This window comes from Notamacropus eugenii, chromosome 5, assembly GCF_028372415.1.
Source record: "Notamacropus eugenii isolate mMacEug1 chromosome 5, mMacEug1.pri_v2, whole genome shotgun sequence".
NCBI lineage: Eukaryota > Metazoa > Chordata > Mammalia > Diprotodontia > Macropodidae > Notamacropus > Notamacropus eugenii.
The window spans coordinates 389,310,031-389,330,384 of NC_092876.1; positions in this window are offsets into that span (position 1 = coordinate 389,310,031).

Here is a 20,354-nt window from a genome sequence, read left to right on the forward strand (position 1 = left end):
TCCTGTATTTATCCAGATTATTCAGTTTTTTTAAAAGTGTTCTATTTCACACGCACATTTACTTTTTAATTTCAATTGTAGTATAATCAAATAAGAATATCTGTAAAACACTTAGTACTATACTTAACATACAGTAATCAATAAATACCGGTTCCTTTCACCATTTCTCCTCTAGATCTCCTTTATTCTATCACCTGTCTAGTTTTCCAGGCCATGAAGTTGTTAGTTTCTCTATAGCCTGGGGTTTTGTTCAGATCTTCTTTTTATATAACCTTGGGTCAATTACTGAGACTTGCTGGGGCTCAGTTTACTCATCTCTAAAATAAGCAGTTGGACTAGATGGTCTCTGAGGTCCCTTTCATCTCTAGATTTATCATCCTATGATCTTTTCTCACATTGCCAAGCCCTCATCCCTGCTTTGCATATAGATACTTCATCATAGTGAGTTCATTCTGTCTCTGTTTAGAAATGTAATTGAAGGAGCATGCCCTATTTTCAAATGTTGGCATAAGTGCTCTCAGTGTGTGTCTCAACAGATGCTTGAAGATTAAGTGGCTGACTCTAACCTAGTATTCAATCAAACATGGCCTTATTGAGCATTTCAAGTACAACCTGCTTTACAGAGCAGCATCATTTTGTGCCTTTCCACAGATTCCCTGTGGATTGAAAAGTAGAAGAGATTTTTCACTCCCATTGGAAAATTCTCATCATACAAAACCCTAAATTCCATTCAATGCATTAGTTTCACTGAGCAAATCTATGTGGCTTTTTTCAGAAATACTTTTAGATGTTTATTAATATTTATTGACATTTTAAAAATTCTGGATGTGAAATGCAAAGGATAGTTTTGGTGAAAGCAATTTTATCCAGCAATGACAGCATATGAAAATAAAGTCTTTTCTTTGCACATAATTCTATATATAATATTTGTGATTGGCAGCATGAGAAAATATGGTGTATTGGAAAGTATACTGGACTTGAATTCAGAAGACCTCTTCTTCTTCATCTTCTTCATCTTCTTCATCTTCTTCTTCTTCTTCTTCTTCTTCTCCTCTTCCTCCTCCTCCTTCTCCTTCTCTTCTTGTTTTTCTTTATCGTCCTTTTCTCCTTCTCTTTTTCCTCTTCTTCCTTTTTCGTCTTCTTCTTGGACTACTTTCACTACCATCCACATCACTACTAAATTTTTATAACTGACAAACTTATAAGCTTATAAAGTTTAACAAGGGAGATTTCATAGATTTTTAACTAGAAAAACTCATTGAAAGTAAGGACAAAGACAACATGGATATGGTAGACAGTTTAGTAAAATGCTTCATTTTATTTCCTGGTTGCTGGGAGATATTTTTGATAATTATTAACAGCTGAATATGATACATTGGCATCAGAGTTTTATAGAATTAAACATCTTCAATGTAAGCTTTGAACTTTTTTTTTAGCCTTCTAATTTAAAATCAGAATATAATGTGTCTCCTACTTGTGGATTCTGATAGCAATAATTTGATCATATCAACTTCAGCAAAAAAAAGGTATGACTTTTGGTCATCCATACTACAACTAATAATATTGATAAAATGATTTAATATTTACACAATGAGAGAAAATGAGCTAAATAGAGTTAGATAACTTATTTAGAATTAGATAATAAGTATTTGGGGATAGAATTCAAATTCAGGTCTTCCTAACTCTAGGTCCAGGCTGATATATATTATTTTAACTTACAACTGATTAATTCTTAGTTATCAAGCTGGCCATCAGACTGTGATCCTTCATGTTTTTTTTTTTTTCCAATTTCATTGGTTATTACATCATGTCCAGTATAGAATAAGTAAGAAACATTTTTTTAAAGTAGAACTAGTGTCTTCCTATTTGTCTATTTGCCAGCAATTTAAAAAATGTGTTATTTGTAGGGATATTTAAATTAGTGTTTTAAATTAGTTTCTCAGACTTGATTTCCTCCTGTCTTTTAGTATCATGGATAATTGAGAACATATTATATAATTATGTAATCTAGAAGAAATATGACTATTGCACTATCTCTCTTGGAAAATTTAGTGAACTATTTATGATTCTTAATGGAATTAGGAAGCATATTTACATGAAAATGAAGGTTGAGAGTGAAAAATAACTGAAACTATGCACAGGGCTAGAAGTAAAATTAATTGCTTTAATACCACCATCAGCTTTGACTTGCTTTGTATATAATCTTAAGCTAGCTAGCTAACCTTTCACCTCATTAGACCAAAACACAAAATGAGGTTAATTACACTAAAACCCATAGTCCAACTGCTTATAGTCATTGTGAAATCATCCTTATAATGTACTTTGAGTTATTCAAAGGATATTAATGCAAAAAGAAAATACCAACAACACCCCTGATACATTCAGAATAAATTTGAGTATATTGAAACACAATTTGGGAAAAGAACATGGTATTTGGAAAGCTGAAAATTATTATTTTTTTAACTTTATCTTCCACCCTTTGATTATTGCTTCATTAATTGGAACAATGAAAACATTGACTTTAGTGCTGATTGGAAGTTCTTTCCATTCATAATCAGATTCCAAAAGCCCTAATGAGTGAGTCAGCAAAGGTTAGCATATTACAAACATGAAGGTTCTTTTTGTTAAGCTACAAGCAGTAATTGAAATAAGAAGAAATTCTAAATGTTAAAATACTGTCCCCAGTTCTTATTTGTTTTCTACAAAGGGAGGCATTTAGGTTAATGTTAATTCCCTCTAATCACTTTGTACAGTATACAATAATAACTTTTTTTCATTTCATTATGTATCCACCCTTTTGTTTTCTGCCTCTGATGTAAAGGGGGATAGCTAAGACTCCACTGCAAATAGTCAGATGAGAAATGACGAGTATCAAAAATTAATATGGTTACAGTGGGAATGGAGAAGAAGAGATAGCTATGAAAAATTTTAAAAGAAAAATTGGCAGGGCTTCTGTATACTTTAATACAGTTACTGAAGTATGGGTTAAAGTAGGTGAGACTTTTGCTGTTGGTGTAAAGGACTGGGATTAAGAAACTGGAGGAAATAAAATATGCGTTTATTTGAATACATATACAAAACATGTGAATGTGTATGTATACATACACACACATATATGTATGTATGTACTTATATACTTAATATTTAGAAACTCCTCCTAGACCCAAAAGTCTGGGGTACTGTACTCTCTCCCTCTCTATGTCACTTTGCTGTGAATCCATGTATTGGAGTCATATGACTTCAGTGCCTAGGAGATGCAGAGCACCTAAGGGAAAGTCTGAGTTCTTTGTTGCTCTCTTTTGCCCTTTATACCCCACCCTGGCAACCTGGGAAAGATTTACTTAAAATCTGGGTTTGGCTCACGTAGAGTGTATCTCTAAAGGGGAGTAGAAGGGCCTTCAATATGCAATATAAATCATGTATGAGATTGCTAAAAACAACTGCTACACATAAAAGGAAAGCTTAACACAAAAAGCTCCCACAACTGCTCATTGACATTCAATAGCTAACAAAAGGAGATTTATTTAGCAGTAGCAGGCAAAGGATATTCAACAAAGATATGCATTAAAAAATTGATTCAGCTAAGCAAAGCTACCGTGCTTCCGAGGAGCACATGGTGGTCTAATGGCTAAGCATCAGAGAAGGTCCAGAATTCTTTGGGGCTCTTTTGTACTCAGAAGACCAGAAAGTATTGTTAGCAGCCTGAGCCCTTGGTCTCCTGAGTCAATTAATTATGCAAGATTTTCCTTTTAAGGAAAAATTAGCAACTTACATGAGGGCAGGTGGATTGAGGAGGGGTAGAGAATATTGCTATTATGGTATATGCAGATACATCCATGCATGTACACACATTTATGCACATACATATATGCATGTATCTGTATATGCATCTACATATACAGATATTTTATATGTTACATATTTGCATCCAACCATATTTTAGGTACAGCAGTTTTATGCAACTATTTATAAAGCTGTTTTATCATGTTCCCCCCCTTTTGTACAATGAGTACTTATTCTTTATTCTTATTTACTCTTTGAAATAAGATATATAAAGATATATAAAATAAATAGCATAGATATATTAATTCTGATTGCACATGATTTTTAATTTAGTCACATGTCATATATTTTAATTAGTTATTTCCAATATTTTTAATACTCTTACTGTTAGCTTTTTTCTTATCACATTAAACAGTTTTAATATTTCCCTAGAAGCTAAACCTTCATGTTCAATTTCTTATGTGCGAAGATTTCATTTTTCATAGTTCAACTTTCCTTAAAACATAGAATAAAATTTAAATTTTTAGACATGATCTGTTCATGCCATCTCTTTTCATCAAGCTTACTTATTGGTATGCCATCTTGGCACAAAAAAACCCTGGGCCAGATATTACTGCTGTGGGAACCACTGCTTGGGTGGAAGACAGATAATTTAGGAAGTATAGTCTCTCTTCCCTTAGGATATTTATTCATGTAGCTGCTCAATTAGGGCAAGAAATGCAACTTCTATAATGACTCAGTCCACTTTATACATCTACAAATGTGCCTAATTTATGTCCAAGGAATATTTTTCTAACTTGTATTCAGTAAATTGACTTCTAACTCAAAGTCTGTTCTAGTAAATACTCGATTTGGCAGACAATATTTACTGTCTGGATACTAACTACATTTAAAGTTTAAATAAATGAACCATAGATAGCTCTATCTCAGTGAATGGATTAGAAAGCTGTACTTGAGGCCATCAAGACCTGGGTTGTAGTCACTTAACCTTTCAGTATTCTAGTTCACTCTCTGAAACAATAACTTGTAAGTGAAAATGACCTAAATAAAAACTTGGCACATCTAAGGAATTCCCTACACCAGTGAAATTGCTCGTCCCACTCTATCTTTATGTTTTCATTTGAGAGGCTAGGTGGAATAGTAGGTACTGAGTCAACTTTGTTGTCAGGAAGATTCTTTTTCTCAAAATTTTGTTCTGATGCATTTTAACTGTGTGACCATAGACATATCATCTAACTGCTTAGTACCCCAGGCAATTTTTGTGGCTGTTATTGCCTGCATGTAATATTGGTAGAAGAAATTTGCTCTCACCCCTCCACACATTCCATGTGAGATGAAGTAATAAGTCTTATTCAAGAAAGAAAAAAAAAAGTTAATATATCTAAATGCACACCTGTGTGTCCATGTGTGTCTGTGCCTTTGAATCACTGATTAGCTCTTTTACCAGATAAGAAGCTTGACCAATAAATATCTTATAGATATGGCAAAAGGTCTTTGAGGGCAGGAACTATTGACTTTTTGCCTTTATTTCCACAGTTTTAAAAAATATTTACATTTAAATAATATTTAAAAATATTAATTTTAAAATAATGGTAAAACGAATTATTAAATAAAAATTTAAATAAAATTGCAGTTTCCAAAACTACATAAATGTAATAAGAGAAGTGATATTGATTTACATTTTTTGTAAATCTCTTTAATTTCTGCCTTAATAGAAGACCGCTGATTTCTCATATCTGCTGTTGTACTCAATCTGTTTTGACATGCTCTTGCAGTTGAAGAATTTGAAGGACAGCTGGCATCACACAGTTACATAACTGGAAAAGGAAGGAGTATTTTAATAGACAAATACTTTCTTTGCGTTTTTAAGGAAGTAGTTTTGATCTCTCTGATCCCTGAAAAAAGTCTCAGGGAGGGAGTTCCAGGAATCTCCAATGTACACTTTGGGAAATCCTGGTTGTTGTGAATGGTTAATATGACCTTGGAGCTATTAAGACCTGGGTTCAAATTATACCTCTCCCACATGTAACCCCAACCCAAAAGTTGGTATTACTGATAAAGATCAATGTGCCAAGCCTCTGTGAAGGAAAGAAAGGAGTTGGGAGAGAGCAGTGCTCTTCAGTCTCTCAACTCTCTTTAAGTTTTGAATTCCTTCAGACTCTTAATCACTTTAGGCACTTCCACCTTTTAGAAGATGGATGGATGAAATCAATCCCACTTTCAGGTTGTAGAAGGAAAAATCACTGGTAAAACATGAGAGGAGCTGGCAATTTCCATCATATCCCTGTTCCTAGCTTTCTACACTAAAGAGTCTGAGGAACTTTTTAGGGATGAGAACTAGGACTATCTCTCTTGGTTAAACTAAGTTATCTCATTCCCATTTGGAGACCTCCTTCGCTCTTTATAATCTGGTTTATATTCATATATGTGTATGTATATGTATATGCATGTATGTATATATATGTATACAAATATGTGTATATAGATTATATGTATGTCTTCTTTGATTTCTCTTTTGTTACTGATATTAAGTGGATTTTCTTGGCTAAGGGCTACGTGTGTTCATTGTGGAACAGGTATTTGGTGGGAAATGGGTTGAGCTCTTGCATATAAAGCTCATGTTCCCACTTCTCTCCAATAATGAACTGCAGTCATAAGTTAGTTTGACTCTGAAAACCTCATTCCCTGGACTAGCAACATTTAAGGGAACAGATAAATAAAATTCTAGACTTATACCTTTTCTTTCTGAGGAGAACAGTATGGTGGCCACTGATCCTAAATGCCAGCTCCCTCTCCTGGTAGAAAATAATCTGTCTTGGAAAAGACTGGGGAAGAAGTAGAGTTTAGAGATATCTACTCTGTCTCCCTTTGAGTCACATATGATGTTACATTTCTCACCTCTCCATCTTTGAAGTGATTACGTCTTATACCTAGAATTCTCCCCTACATCATGTCTAACTCATAAATGTCTTTCTTTCTTTGGAAGATTTATTTATGTCATCTTCTTCATGAAGCCTGATGGTATAAAGAGGTGACAGTAATAAAGCGGTCTGGGGAAGTACTTTGAGCATGCTGAATTTTGGAACCCAGAAGTGAAGTTTTGCATTAGGTCCTATGGTGATGGAGAAGGCAGGAGGAATTAGGTCCTTCTAAGGAAGAGTAGAAGAAAGCTTTTGTGATTCTTAGTCCATATCCTTCCATTGGGCAAGGAGAGAGGAATGATCCAAAAACTTTGATTCAGGAGTCAGAGGAGTTCAAAGTTTACTTTGTAATGCTTACTACCTCTGTGATCATGGTTAAGTTGCTTTTTTTTTCAGTTCAATTACATAAACATTTACTAAGCATATAATGAATGTCCATTTTTCAGTCTGAAGAATTATACTTAGTTTTGCTGGGTAGGTAATTCTTGGTTTTAATTTTAGCTCCTTTGATCTCCAGAATATCATATTCCAAGCCCTCAGATCCCTTAATACAGAAGCTGCTAAATCTTGTGTTAGCCTGATTGTATTTCTGCAATACTTGAATTGTTTCTTTCTGGCTGCTTGTAATATTTTCTCCTTTACCTGGGAACTCTGGAACTTGGCTACAATATTCCTAGGAGTTTTCCTTTTGTGATCTCTTTTAGGAGATGATTGGTGGATTCTTAAATTTCTATTCTACCCTCTGGTTCTAGAATATCAGGGCAGTTTTCCTTGATAATTTCTTCAAAGATGATGTATAGGCTCTTTTTTGATCATGGCTTTCAGGTAGTTCAATACTTTTAAAATTCTCTCTCCCAAGATCTATTTTCCAGGCTGGTTGTTTTTCCAATGTCTTCCATTCAAATTGTCTTCTGTTTTTTTCTTTTTCATTCTTTTGGTTTTGTTTTAGGATTTCCTGATTTCTGACGAAATTATTAGCTTCCATTTGCTGTATTCTGATTTTTAAGGAATTATTTTCTTCAGTGAGCTTTTGGACCTCCTTTCCCATTTGGCCAATTCTAAGGCATTCTTCTCCTCATTGTTTTTTTAGATCTCTTTTGCTGTTTGGGTTAGTCTAATTTTACAGGTGTTGTTTTCTTCAGCATTTTTTTATTTAGATTTTCTTTGGCAAGCTATTGACTCATATTTCATGATTTTCTTACATCACTCTCTTTTTGTATCAGTAAGCACCCCATCATATACAGGGCAGCCTGCCATCACAGGTTCTTAGATCTACATTTATAAAAGGAAAGGAAACTTTTGAGGGGTCAACAATCACTTTAATTGGTTAAACCAAATGCTTCTACACATGCCTTTTTATCTTTTACATTTTCAAAGCTACCAAGCCTACTATCTCTTCAACAAACAGCGAAAATACAGAGAAATAAAAACCACCAGAAAGGCTTCCAATTGTCCGACCATTACGTACATACATACATACATACATACATACATACATACATACATATATACATACATAATAGATAGTTACCAGGCAGGGAATCACCAACATCTGGGTTTCCAAAGCTGAGGAGCTGCTTAGTGGCTTCCTAGAGTCTCATCTGGCACACAAATCTTCTTCCAAAATCAAAACTCAAAACAAAACCTCCCATCAAAGTATATATACTCTTTTCAGAGCCAGAAGACATGACCCCTCTTGAGCCAGTGGCTCATTAGCAATCAGCAAAAGGTGTGGGCCTTCATAGGAAATAAAACTCCCCTAATCAAGTCTCCCTCAATAGCTCCATCTGAAGCCTATCAATGGGCAGGGAAGACTTTTAATAACCGTTATATTTCTCTTCCCAATTTTTCCTCTACTTCTCTTACTTGATTTTCAAAATCCTTTTTGAGCTCTTCCATAGCCTGAGACCAATTCATATTTTTCTTGGAGGCTTTGGATGTAGGATGTTTGACTTCATTGTCTTCTGGTTGTATGTTTGATCTTCCTTGTCACCAAAGTAAGATTCTATAGTCTGATTTTTTTACCCACTGTTTGCTCATTTTCCTAACCAATTACTTGACTATTTAGCTGTTTGTAAAGGTAGGTCTTTGATTCCAGTGTAGAGGATGTACTGTCCCAAGCTTCAGGGGTTTTGTGCAACTGTAAATTTTCAATTCTTCCAAAGCTGTATGATGAAAGGAGAGGTGTTTATTCCTCTTCTGGTCTGTGTTTTGGTCTGTGAGTGACCACAAACATTCTTTTTCTGCCTTGGAACTGTGAGGAGGAGTCCCTATCCACCAGTGCCATAAGCTTCACTGTGCTAGCACTCCTCCATCCCCCAGGATTGCCACCCAGGATTATGACCCAGATCCAAGCAGGACAAAGCAAGAGAATCCTGCCTTCGTGCCACCAGAGATCTTTTCAGTCCTGTGATCAGTTGCCCAATCTCTTGCCTTCCCCACTGTCTGTGGGCAGAGGGCTCTGGAATCAGTCACTGCTCTAGATTCAAATGAGAAAACTGAAAATAGTCCCCGCCCTCAGGGAGTTTACAATCTAATGGGAGAAGACAAGAAACTAAAAGGGAACTGGAAAGCAGGGGAAGGGAAGGGAGAAGCACCAGGAATCATCATATTCTGTGGAAAACAGGTAGAGTTGCAGAGATAAAGTAGAGTGAGTTGTGAGTTTCTACCCTCTATAAAGGAGGGCTTTGGGAGGAGTGAAGTAATCTAACCTCAAGCGTTCTAATCAAAGGAGAAGGAGGTTGAGGAAGGTAGCATCCAAGGCTTGAGTTAACAGTAAGGTGATAAGATTAGAAGTGATGAACTTCTCCTGAACGCGGCATCTTGTTCCATGGAGTTGAAACCAGGCAGAGCTTCAGTTGCAAATGAGTCAGTTTTCCTATCTGTAAAATGAAAGGATTGGATCTGATGACCCTTGAGATCTCTCCAAACTTTAAATCTGCTTTTGTCATATTAATTTTCTTTGTAAACCCTGAAAATTTGATAGCTACAACTGTGATTTTCTTTTCATCTTTCAGTGCAGGGAGGATACCTCTAATGGAGTAGAGAATGCTTCCACTTTCTAAGCCAAGGATCCTAGACCACAGTGACTTCCCAGCTCTAACTCTTATTAGCTGAGTAAAGAAAGTCCTTAGAACTTTAGACCCACTCCTTATATATACAAGGAATTTCAGCGTATCCTCAAAACAACTTTTTGCTTTGTGCAGTTTTTTTCCTTACCCCTACCTGCTGTCTCCAGAAATGCTTAGTTTAGGTCTCTAAATGCAATAGTAATGATACATATGTTTCAGTCCTGAAGAAGTCGCACTTCAAGATGATAAAAACAATTCCCTTTTTTGCCACCGTGGAAGAGCCACTGATTCAGTAAAAGTTAAAAGGAAAGATAGCTTCTGCTCTCATTCTCTTCTTCTGCCCTACTGAACCTGTAAGTGGCTTAGAGTTCTCTGGAATGGAATTCATAGGATGGGGGTATGTCTTTCCTCACCACATCCCCAATCCCACCTACACAGTTATGGCAGATATTCACACACGGCTTCAAGCATGTATGCTGCCTAGGAAAGCCTGGTCCTGGGCTTTGTATCTTTCCCTGAGCATATATTAGGAGGGAATAATCATGAGATTTCAGAAACAGTTGCCTCAGTAATTCAAGAGTTCCTGGGTGCCTTAGGTAATGCATGTTGTAGTTTGGGGGTTGCTTAGCTGCAGTTACTACAATAATTCATAGAGGAGACAACTGCCCACAAATTTATGAGCCTAAACATGGTTTGCCAGAAGACACATACCCTCCAGGGAGATGTTTAAATAGTATTGAGCTAAGATAAAGTGAAGTGTCTATTCAGTATTCTTGCTAATTATTTTATTGTTTGATATTTTCTATATTGTGCATTAAATGCCCTTCCAATCCTTTTTGAGTAGGCTTTTTGTTTTGAAGATTTCATCAACTTCCATGGGTTCATTTATAAGCCTTATAATGAAGATTTCCGGATCTATATAACTAGCTCCTAGTCTCTTTTGAACACTGCTTGTGAATGACTAACTGCCTACTGGACATTTTAAATTGGATGTTCTAGAGGTATTTTAAACTCAACTTGCCCATAACTGAATTCTTATCTTTACGCAAAATATATCCTTCTTCCTATCTTGTTTATTACTGTCAAGTGCATCACCATCCTCCTACTCTAAGTTTAAAAAAATCAGTGTTATAATCAACAATTCATTCTCCCTCATCCTATAAATCCAATAAAGTGACAATTTTATTTCTAAAAATATTATTTTTATTCTAAAAATTTTTATTTCTAAAAAATATCTTTTGTATACCTCTTCATCTCCACTCACATAGATATGACTAGCACACCTTATGACTTCTTGCCTAGGGTATTGTAATAACTTACTCATTGCTTTTCTTGCCTCGTCTCAGCAATCCAATCATTCAGCTTTCAAAGTGATTGTCTTAAATTGTAACACTGACCATATCACCTTGCTACTCCGTAAAGTCCAGTGGCTCCCTATTACCTCAAAGATTCCTCTGGTATCAAAGACAAAGTCCCAGCTTGGTGTTAAAACACTTCACAACCTTCCCCATTCCTATTTATTTCTCTGTATCTTTATTGTTGGTATTCCATCACTTAAATGCTGTTTTGTTTCTCATGTCTTTATTGACCTAGTTTAAACAACAGGATGGCTATGATCCACTTAACACAAAACAAATGTATAAAGTGGGTTAATAAGGGAAGATTAATCACAACAGACAAGGATTTTATTGTAGCTGTTGTTTTTTTTACAAAAGATACAACCTTGGTTTCTCTTAACAGTAAATTCCCTAAAACATTTAACTCAAATTTGCTTAGAAAAAAATAGAAAGAACCCATGACATTTTGGAAATATGTTTCTCATGAAGCAAGTTACAATCTTTCCTGTTTGGAACCATCTAGAATGTAGCATTCTGATCATATGTTCAATCCAACAAAGCTGATGGTTAACCATTAATGCCTCAAGGCTGCTATTACTCTCTTAAGAGAAGTACATTTGTATTACAATGACTTGTAATAAAGTATTCAAGGAAAATTTTTTCTTTTAATTTATGTAAGGTATTTTTGGTAGCACTTGAAAGGTAACATTTTCATAGCATTCTTTTTTGAAAACCTTTTTAAAAGAAAGCAATCTCTCTTTGTAATTTATTCTTTGCCACAGTTAGGGATATATATTTATCTTAAGTTTAATTAATTATCTTTGTTAGGTACTTAGACACTTAAATGTATGGGAATTTTTTTTCTTTCTTCAGGATGCCACTCTAGCACTAAAGATTTCTCATTTATTGTCTGTCCTGATTACTTGAGCAACCAACCAATCTCATTTTTCAGTTAAGTATTTTGTGCATGATATGCTTTACATCACTTCTTGTGTGTAAGTAATTTTTGACAACATTCTTCTCCTTTCTTAGTTCAACCATGTGTTTTTCCATTTTATTTGAACTATCCGTAATTCTTATTTTTCTAAAATGATTTTTCATAGCTCATTCTCATGTGACCTCACTTTATTTACATACATGGTTAAAATTTTGAATGACATTCGTTAAGCAATATGTATTCTTTTCACTGAACATGGCTTGAATATACTGTTTCCTTTAAAACAAATAAGTGCTTTGTGATCTTGAGATACCTTTATTCCAAGGCACAGCCTATGTTAATAAAATAAGGCATTTTTGCTATTTAGTTGCTATTATGTTTAGAAAAAGATTACAAATCAAATAATCAATCTGCTCTGGCCACCAAGACCACAAAAGCAAATGAATTCAGTTCATAGTTAACTGTGTAAAATGCTCATGATTCACTTAATTGCCAAGTCCTTGACGTACTAATATTCTAGTCAAACCAATCATGGAGTATATTGGTCTAAGACTGACACATTTTTTGACAGTTCAAACATCATGCATGAACAAGAAAAACGATCACAAATCAGACACTTGTCTATAAAATATATGACATTTTGAATATTTGCTCAAATTCCTCCTATGTATGTATTATGCATTTTATGATGAGAATGTTGACTTTCTTTAAGAGGAGTGACAAAATTCATAGACGAATATAAGCAGGTGCTACTGTATTTTTGTCTTGGTATGTCAGGCACCTCTCACAGTGATGGCCAAACAGCAAGCACTTAATAAATGTTTCTTGAATTGAATTGAATACTTGCTGACATGTATATGGTACTTAAATGGTTTCATAATATTTCCCATTAATTAATTTCCATGTTGATTCCCATCATAGACTCTAAAGTTGTGATGCAAGAAAATATGCATCAAATTTCTGTTGCTTGTGCTAATTTTGGCTTAACAATAACACCAAGGAAGCATAGATGCTTCATCAGCCAGCATCATACCATCCATATATGAAACCTTCAGCTACGGCAAATGGAGAAAATGTGGATACTATGGGTAAGTTCACTTACCCTGGCAGGTATGCTTTCCAGAGGTGTAAACACTGATAATGAGGTTGATACAGACATTGCCAGAGCTAGCTCAGTGTTTGGCTCCAAATGAAAATGTAGGAGAGAAAAAATAATAGATTGCCTAACAAACTGAAGGTTTACAGAGTGGTTGTACAGATTTCATTGTTGCATGGCTGGAGAGCAATCAGTGCAATACCAGAAAATGGAATCCCTTCCACTTGAATTGTCTTAGGAAGATTTTGTAGATTACCTGGCAAGATAAGTGACCAGACACTGAAGTCCTTTTTCAAATTAAACTGCCAAGTTTTAAAACTCGACTACAGAGAACACAACTCCAGTGGACTGGACAGTTGGTTTGAATGCCAAGTGTATGTTTGTCTAAAAGACTATTTTACAGAGAACTCACAGGAAGCAGGCTTTCACATGACAGTCAGAAGAAACAGTAAAAGTACACTTTCAAGGTCTTTCTGAAGAACTTTGTGAGACATGGGACACACTAGCAAAGGATGACCTAGCATGACTTGCCTTCATCCCAGAAGGTGCTGTGCTCTATGAGCAAAGTACTGTTCTCTTATGACCAAAGCAGAATTGCAGTGGCTCAAAAGAAGCAGGAGATGTGTGAATTTAGAGACACCTCTGCTCCAAATGTTCATATGGACTATTTGTATCCAACCTGTGATAGAGCCTTCTGAGTTCATATTAGTATGATCAGCCCCAGTCAGATACACCGTGAATTGACTCCAACATAATGATGTCATTTTAGTCCTCTTCCAGCAAGAAGAACAATAACCAAAGTTTGCCAAACATCTCAATTATTTCCATGACAATGTTACGATATCAGTACCATAGATTTTCTTTTGTGGACAGGATTTGTAATTTCTTTGGTCTGGGGAAACCTCAGTAAGAAGATTCTCAGTTTCCTCAGCTTTAAAATGGAGATAAAAGCATCTACCTTGCAGGGTTGTTGCGAGCATCAGAGGAGATGATATTTGTAATGTGCACTTAGCATAACCCCTGCTATATAGTAGGTGCTATATGCATGCTTATTTGCTTTCCCTCTTTAACCCTATTCAGTGGGTATCAGAAGATTAGGACACAGATTAAATTTAATTAGATCTACCTTTTGTGCCTTGCTCCTTTATATTTAGTGAAGCAGTAGAGAAGTCTGAACATCCATATTTGAGACACAGCTTTGACACTCTATCATCTTGGATAAATCAGTCACTCTCTCAGCTTCTGTTTCTTCATAAGCAAAATGTGATTGCTGTAGGAATTAAATGATCCCAAGTGCTTTAAAGCACTTTCTCAATTGTAAAACTCTCCAAGTGTAAGTCCTTATTAATGCAGTTATTTCTATTTGAGGTTTCCATTTTTTAAGTTGTTATCTGTTCTAAAGATATACCAGGGAAAGAAAATAAAAGGGAAAACAGAAATACTTATCTCCCTTTATCAAGGTGACATAAATTTCCAAATAAAATATTCTTGTTGAATTTTGATTATTTTTTGTTATCTTTATAATACCACAGTGAATGTATTTGGTAGAGAAAATATTTATGGAATTGATATAAAATGATCATATTTTTGCAGTGTATCACGTAGCAGAAGCATTTACATAAGTCAATCCTCAGCTTTCATTTACTTGGAATTTCAAAGAGCTTCCTAGTCAACAAATGCCTCATCAAAAATTCCAGTCAAGCAGGTACATTATTTGTCAACATCAGTGTTTCTCCTGCATTCATCTTGTTTAATGGAGACGCTTAAGGCTTTTTTTAAAGTAAGCATTTAAAAGGTTTACATCACCTCTTAGTATATTGGTGCAATTAGAAAACATTAGAATGCTCATTCTCATAATTTTGATATCAAAATGGAAATTTTTAATATCTATTACATGCTTATTAAAATAAAGTTGAGAAGGGCTGAGTTGAAATATTATGAGTATAAAATATATTACAATAAGAGCACAAAGATTATTGGTGAAAGAGATCAGATTGTAAGCACAAAGAATGACTATGAAAATCCTCAGTGACTGACATGTATCATCATATATTTAAGGAATGTTTTTATATCAACTCCCTTAGTAAACAAAACTAAACACAAGAAGCATAACTATAAATAGTATGGCTTAACAAATGGCTGGGGGGAAGGTAGGAGGAAGGAATGCTCAGGATTAAAACATGCTCAACCAAATTCAAAATGTTATATCATATGGCCAGAAAAATCAATTTGCAATATTTTTTTCTTCTATTGATACTTTAGTTTTGTAAAGCCACAATCATTCCCCAAGTGTTCTTTCCATAACCTCACCAGTTCAGCCTTCTTTTTTCTTTTGGCATTGTTTATTGTAGCATCCTGGAAAAAAGAGGGGCCCACATCCATGAGAAATTGGAAGGTAGGTTGATTGGTTTGTTTTAAGTAGAATGTGGTATCTTTAGACACAATCTTAACTGTAAGATGATGATCAACACATATAAACAATGGGCAAGCTCATTTTTACCCAGGAATGATGCTTGAGATAGAATATTATTTTGCAGCAAAGGCTGTACGCTGAGAAATGACTTTTGATCAGCTTGATATATCAGAAAACAAATATTGATCAGTTTTATATGGATTCGGAGTTAAAAGCATAAACTACCTCTTAAATTCTACATTTGAATAGTTGTGTATTTTCTATTTATCTACTAATGTTCCTTAATGTCTCATCATGGCACAGAGACAAACTTTGCTTAGTGAGAACAGGTGGCACATGCCAGTCAAGTCAAATCAAACTACCTCAATTAACATATCCCTCCAGACTTTGATGGAGGTAGCCAAAGGTATTCTTCTAAACGGTTAACAACTAGCTCTCCAAGGGCCAAAATGTACAGAGATATGCTTTTAAGCTTAATCTACATTATTAACATTTTCCATAACACTTTCTTAAGTCTAAACAGAACAATAAATCAAGCCTAGATTTGTAGTGTTTGCTAATTCTGGGGTGCAAATGCCCATATTGAGAATTTAACCATTGACCCTCCCCAGTTGGTCTGAGTTGACTCCAGCATACTACTGGAGATAAACCATGATCCTGAATCCAAGATACTTAAAAATAGTCACCTCCCTCATGCATAGACCCGCTTCTTAGCATCACCTCAAAGCATCCATGGAAGAAAACTTCCTATGAGCTTTGACCTGACCCTCTACATGCTATAACCCCCCACAATTGCTACAGTGACTGGAGCCCAATAAAATAAATTTTTCACTACTAACTCCTTGGCAATGTCACATGGTTCCACATCAGACATGTATGTGATTTTCTCAGGAAAAATGACATTAACTAAGCTGCATTAGGATATGTTTTGATGCTGTATTCTAACAACAGCTGATGTAGCTGAAACCTTTTAGTTAAATTGCTCAGTTCATCAATTTTCTTTCTGTAGTGGATAGCACTTTTTTCATCATTGGTCCTTTGGGATGGTCTTGGATCATTGTATTACTGAGAGCAGCTAACTCATTCACAGTTCATCATTGTACAATATTCCTGCTACTTACTTCACTTTACATCAGTTCATATAAGTCTTCCCAGCTTTTCCAGAAACCATTCAGCTTGTCATTTACTATAGGACAATAGTATTACATCACAGTTATGTATTTAAGCTTGTTCATCCATTCTCAAACTGATGAACATTCCTCTCATTTTTAATTCTTTGTCATCAAAGGAATGTTACCTCCCAGGATTGTTGTAAGGGTTAAATGAGGTAACAATATAATAACAAAAAAGGTAATAATTGTAAAGCACTTTAGCACAGTGTCTCACTCATAGTAAATGTTACATCAATAGCTATAATTAGCTGCTATTATGAAAGAAAATATTTCATAAACCACTAAATGCTACATACATGTGGACTACTGTTATCAAAATGAATCTTGCATTCAATGTTGAATATTTCTCTTAAAAACATATTTAGGCTCAAAATTATGCCCTTGCCACAAAACAAGGTCTTTACCTTTTTCATTTTCTGCTGGGAATTGTCAATCAGGTTTTGAAATTTTAGTCCCATATCTAGTTTGCAAATAAGTATTTTGTGTACCTGAAAAGCTTGAACACAATTCAAGAAAAAGTTACTGAGCATATTACAAATATTTGAATCTTATAAACAGTATAAACTTGATATAAGGATAAGAACCTATAATTTTCAGAAGAAGAGGAAATACTAATTGTTAATAATCACTTCAAAACACATTAAATCTCACTGATAATCAGACAGCTGCAAATTAAAATAACTTTGAGGCATCATCTCCTGCTCATTAAATTGGCAAAAATAATTAAAGGGAATGAAATTAAAACATGATGGGATTATGGAGGAAGCAATATAGTCATTCATTGTTGGTATGATTGCAGACTGGAAGAATCTCTTAAAAAGCAATATGGCAGTGCACACTGCATGCCACAAAAATATTAATCATACCCTTTGATCCAATAATTAAAGTGTTTAGAATATGCCCTGAAAACCTTATTAAAAATAACTTTAAAATTTTATTTATTCAAATATTTCTATAGCAAAATTTTTGTTCCATTGAAAAAGATGGGAAAATATATAAACTTCCAATAAAAGACTGGGCAGGGAGAAGTGTACTGCTTCAGAAGTCAGATTTTACATCTAATGCTTAACCTTCCTGTGTATCAGTTTCTTCAAATGTAAAATGAGAAAATTTGACTAGGTGGTGGTTCCTGAAGTCCCTTTTGGTTTTATATTTATGATTCTATGATTGGTAATGACAAAATAAATTATGACATATTAATGACATAAAATAATATAGAGCAAAGAAGATTTCTAAGTATGAAGAATACATAGAAATCTTGAAAATTCCATGCATTGGGGGCAGAGCCAAGATGGCAGAGTAGAAAGACACACATACACATAGCTCCGAACCCACAACCCACAGAACGGCTAGAGGGGACCAACTCACGGTGAATTCTGCACCCAGAGGCCACGGAATATTGGAGCGAGGGAGATTTCTATTCCGGAGAGACCTGCAAACCTCTCATGGGGGTCCTTAGCACTGCGGACTGGGCGCTGGGACTGGGAGCAGAGGGCAGCCCTGCAGCGGCCGTGACACCGTGAGGAAAAGATCTGAGAGGGCTATGGGGACGGGATCTCCAGTGGCCACGCGAGTCCCTCCACCCACAGAGGGACCTGCAAACCTCTCGCAAAAGGTCCGTCGCGCTGCAGACGCGGAGCCCAGCCCAGACCTGCTGCGGCTGTGGCTCCGAGAGGTACAGATCCAAGCAGGCTTCAGGGACGGGATCTCCAGTGGCGGCACAAGCCTCTCCACCCACAGGTGACGGGGGTCGGTGAGAGAGTCTCTTTGGTGGGTCGAGAGGGGAGTGGGGTGCCCCCATAACTCAGGCCCTCCCGGGAGGTAGAAGCTGAGAGGCGGCTGCAGACAGGGGCTCCCCAAGCGGGCGGGAGCCTGGATCCATTGTGGAAGGTCTGTACATAAACCCCCTGAGGGAACTGAGCCTAAGAGGAGGCCCTGCCCCGACCTGACCACCTGAACTTAATTCTCACACTGAATAGCAGCCCTGCCCCCACCAAAAGCCCTAAGGCAGGAAGCAGCATTTGAATCTCAGTCCCCAAACGCTGGCTGGGAGGACCAGGAGGCGAGGTGGGTGTGAGGAGAATATTCAGAGGTCAAGTCACTGGCTGGGGAGAATGCCCAGAAAAGGGAAAAGAAATAAAACTATTGAAGGCTACTTTCTCGGAGAACAGACATTTCCTCCCTTCCTTTCTGATGAGGAAGAACAATGCTTACCATCAGGCAAAGACACAGAAATCAAGGATTCCGTGTCCCAGCCCACCCAATGGGCTCAGGCCATGGAAGAGCTCAAAAAGAATTTTGAAAATCAAGTTAGAGAGGTGGAGGAAAAACTGGGAAGAGAAATGAGAGGGATGAAAGAAAAGCATGAAAAGCAGATCAGCTCCCTGCTAAAGGAGAACCAAAAAAATGTTGAAGAAATTAATACCTTGAAAACTAGCCTAACTCAATTGGCAAAAGAGGTTCAAAAAGCCAATGAGGAGAAGAATGCTTTCAAAAGCAGAATTAGCCAAATGGAAAAGGAGATTCAAAAGCTCACTGAAGAAAATAGTTCTTTCAAAACTAGAATGGCACAGATGGACGCTAAGGACTTTGTGAGAAAGACATATCACAGAACATAGCGAGAAGATTTGAAAAATGGAAGATAATATGAAATATCTCATTGGAAAAACAACTGACCTGGAAAATAGATTCAGGAGAGACAATGTAAAAATTTTGGGACTACCTGAAAACCATGATCAAAAGAAGAGCCTAGACATCATCTTCCATGAAATTATCAAGGAAAACTGCCCTGAGATTCTAGAACCAGAAGGCAAAATAAATATTCAAGGAATCCACAGAACACCGCATGAAAGAGATCCAAAAAGAGAAACTCCTAGGAACATTGTGGCCAAATTCCAGAATTCCCAGGTGAAAGAGAAAATATTGCAAGCAGCTAGAAAGAAACAATTCAAGTATTGTGGAAATACAATCAGGATAACACAAGATCTAGCACCCTCTACATTAAGGGATCAAAGGGAATGGAATAGGATATTCCAGAAGTCAAAGGAACTAGGACTAAAACCAAGAATCACCTACTCAGCAAAACTGAGTATAATACTTCAGGAGAAAAAATGGTCTTTCAATGAAATAGAGGATTTTCAGGTTTTCTTGATGAAAAGACCAGAGCTGAAAAGAAAATTTGACTTTCAAACACAAGAATGAAGAGAACCATGAAAAGGTGAACAGCAAAGAGAAGTCATAAGGGACTTACTAAAATTGAACTGTTACATCCCTACATGGAAAGACAATATTTGTAACTCTTGAAACATTTCAGTATCTGGGTACTGGGTGGGAGTACACACACACACATGCACACACGCACACATACATAGAGACAGAGTGCACAGAGTGAATTGAAGAGGATGGGATCATATCTTAAAAAAAAATGAAATCAAGCAGTGAGAGAGAAATATTGGGAGGAGAAAGGGAGAAATTGAATGGGGCAAATTATCTCTCATAAAAGAGGCAAGCAAAAGAGTTATTAGTGGAGGGATAAAGAGGGGAGGCGAGAGAAAAACATGAGGTCTATTATCATCACACTCCACTAAAGGAAAGAATAAAATGCACACTCATTTTGATAGGAAA